Source organism: Microcebus murinus, chromosome 8, assembly GCF_040939455.1.
Source record: "Microcebus murinus isolate Inina chromosome 8, M.murinus_Inina_mat1.0, whole genome shotgun sequence".
Taxonomy (NCBI): domain Eukaryota; kingdom Metazoa; phylum Chordata; class Mammalia; order Primates; family Cheirogaleidae; genus Microcebus; species Microcebus murinus.
In genome coordinates this window covers 13,159,360-13,162,719 of record NC_134111.1, presented here as the reverse complement: position 1 = coordinate 13,162,719, position 3,360 = coordinate 13,159,360, and positions in this window count along the sequence as shown.

Sequence of the window (3,360 nt, the reverse complement as noted above, 5' to 3'; positions counted from 1 at the left end):
AGCTAGGTCTGTCACATGTCACGTCTATTCTGTGAATGCAATCAGGGAGGGCTCAGATGGAAAATTATCTGCATCTGCATCTCCATGGCTCCAGGAGGGCTTTCAGCAGCTTGGCTTCTTTTATGGAAAAATGTGGAAGGAAGAGCTTTTGCCATTTACTTCATTTGTTCCTTGTGGTACCTAATAGAGTATGCAACAAATAGCAGGTGTTCACACGGTTGCTAACATTGAATCTGAGAGCAGAATAAATCTATTTAAGCAAAAGAGAACTAGAGTTGGGTCCCACTTGAGATTTCTTTAGCATTCATATGCTACACTGAGGACATTTTTGCCTTATGTAACAATCCTATCTAGTAATATTAAGAAAATAATACACATGTTGCATACAGCCATACTACCTTGATCGTGACCGATCTTGTCTGATCTTGGAAGCTAAGCGGAGTTGGGCCTGGTTAGTAGTTGGATGGGAGAAAATAATGCATGTGACCTCAAATCAAAATAGGATCCACATATATCTGGTAATATAAAGACAATATGGAAACTAGTTTTGTAATATTTTATAAACAGATAATTATATACTCTTGTTCTTATTATGCTTTTTATTAAAACGTCATTAATATTATTTAAATATTATTAAGATGTCTTTTTCCCTCTAAGTGTCCTAACAGATCCATCTCCTCTACTCATATAACACTACTTCAGCCAGTTAAAATATTAAATGTGTATTTTAAACTTTATTCAAATTTTCAACTAAATTTTAAGTTTCTCAAAAGCAGGAGTTATGCCTTCCCTCTTTTTGCTTCTTTTCAGTATATTTCAGTGATGGGTACGAGATACCACAAGTTGGGTGCCCCATAGGCTGCACCTGTTGTAGCTGTCAATTCTTGCAGCAGCAGGTGGCATTTGTCCACATACATTAATTTAAAAAAAAAAAAAAAACTCTTCAAAATCATTAGAGTGCAACCTAAGATATCCTGAAAATTACTGAAGATGACGTGTAGAAAGTATAGCCATAGCACCATACACTCCAGGAGTCAGGCAAACTTTCCTTAAAGCCTCTGTTTGATCCTTCGAGCAACCAGGGACCCCCAACCCTGCCCCCAAGACATTGCTCAGCTTTCTAGCTTCCTCCTTCTTTTCTTTACTGAGATAGGTGTCTTTTTCTTTTTGCCTTAAAAGCTTGCACATTTCTGCCCCTCAACAGATTTATCAAAGCCATTTTCCTTACAAAGAAACTTTCAGACCCATTGCTTGAAAGATAACATTGGGTTGGAAGAGAGCATTAGAAATGCATGAGTGTTTTGATCGAAGAAGGAGATATATACTGTTCCAACAGGTGTTCTTTGAATCAGGGCTTCATTTAAGTTCTGGTTTTATTACCTAGTTGTATAATATTTGGTAAATTATTTATCCTCTTTAAATGTTAGTTTCTTGGTTTTTAAAAGTGATGGTGCAATATATACCATATTATGTTTATTGCGAGATTTAATGGTAATATTTGGAAAGTACTAGGGATGTGTTTTATGCTGTATAAAATAATACGACTGACTCAGAATGTTTAAAAGGGCCTTCATCCTTTATAAGAACTGTATTTCAGGAAGAAAGTGAGAAACACGTACCAGCCACTATCTGGCTGATCCATGTTCCTTACTAACACAGCAAATATATAATTTATACAGGAGCAAAACCTAAGATCCTCTCAAGGAATTATTTCATAGTGAGCAGGGAAAGAGAGGCTTTGGGACACTGGAAGAGGAGAGGAGAGGAGAGGAGACCATGCCATACACAACGACAGAGAGAAAGGTGCACCTTGCAGACAAAACTAGAAAACCCAAACAACTATTTAGAGAGCTACTGACACCATGCAGTTGAAAGAAAACATATTATTGTGATAGATTTAGGATCTATAAAGAAGTGTCAGAATTTTTCTAATGGTGTAAAATACTGATGGTAACTAATAGGGTTGAGTGTTTGTTCTGAGTGGTAAAACATTAAGTTCCTCTTCGTTACTTGATATTTTAACTTTTCAATAAGACATAAACTTCTATTTATTGTGGAGGCCGATTCCTTCTTTATTGGCACAGAATAGACTCCCAATAAATAGGATAAATATGCATTCTGCATTAAATTTTAATCTGTGTAACAAATAGTTGGTTTGCCTAAGTATTTAATAAATTTGACACTTTGTTTTCATTTTGTTGTATCAAGCCCTTTAGACTATAATTCAATAGATGCCTTTAGTAATAAAAGAGCAACATAAAGGTTAATTTCAATTCCAGGAATACATAGTCACTTCTCTCAAATAAAAATGGGAAAACAAGAAGCTTCTTATTAAAATGAAATTATTGACATCAGATAGACATCTTTGCATATATTATTCATATTCTCACACTGCCTGGGGAGAGAAAAGAGAAACAAGAGAGTTTCTCATGGCTTCAGGGAATGGAATGGAGATCATATTAATAGTATTAAGATATTGGTTAAAGGAAACTGTGTTAAACAAGCATTTAATTAGTTTTGACTGTTGTCAGCTTTCTGGCTGTGGTGGATTTGAATGTATTTTTTTTTTTCCCTGCTGAGACCAGTTTTCTTAAGAAAAAAAAATAGTGTCATTGATATTTCCACCCACATTTGACTTTATATACTTCCATATGACTGTGTGGTATGTGTGGGTATCTAAGCTTGAACATATAAAGGGTTCTTTTCCTCATCATACTTCAAAAATTCCATTTTAAATGTTGGTCATAATATAGCAATCAAATCCATCCAGACTCATCCTCCAATTAGTAATGGAAAAGATGAAAATGTTCAAGAGTTGGCAAGTAAAATCCGATCTAGCTAAAAATGTAACGCTATGTATTTCTCTACTTTATGATTAAAACTATAATTTTAGATTGCATTGATTGAACACCGGTACAATGCCTATGTTACATTAAGAGTGTGGTGTGCGTATAAAGAGAGAGCATGGCCGGGCATGGTGGGGCTCACGCCGGTAATCCTAGCACTATATATAATTTTACAAACACTGAAATTGAGTCTAAAAGAAGTCATGAAATATGCCCAATCTATATATTAAGGAAGCAACTTAAATAGGTCAGACTCATTTCAGCTATTCCTCAATTTCTTCAAACTGTTAAAGAAGGAAGTGGACCACAAATTTGCTGCATATTTGGCAGTTACCATTTTAAACTATTTTTAATAAACCTTACCTAAGTGAGTACCACTTACCTTGATAACTGAGGTTCATGTATTTTCATCCATATGTAAAACCTAAAATGATTATGTGCTTTTTTTTCAAACTGTGCGTCTTATTTTTTATAGCCACTTTAGCAAGCTGGTTGTCAGCTCTTGCTGCTATTG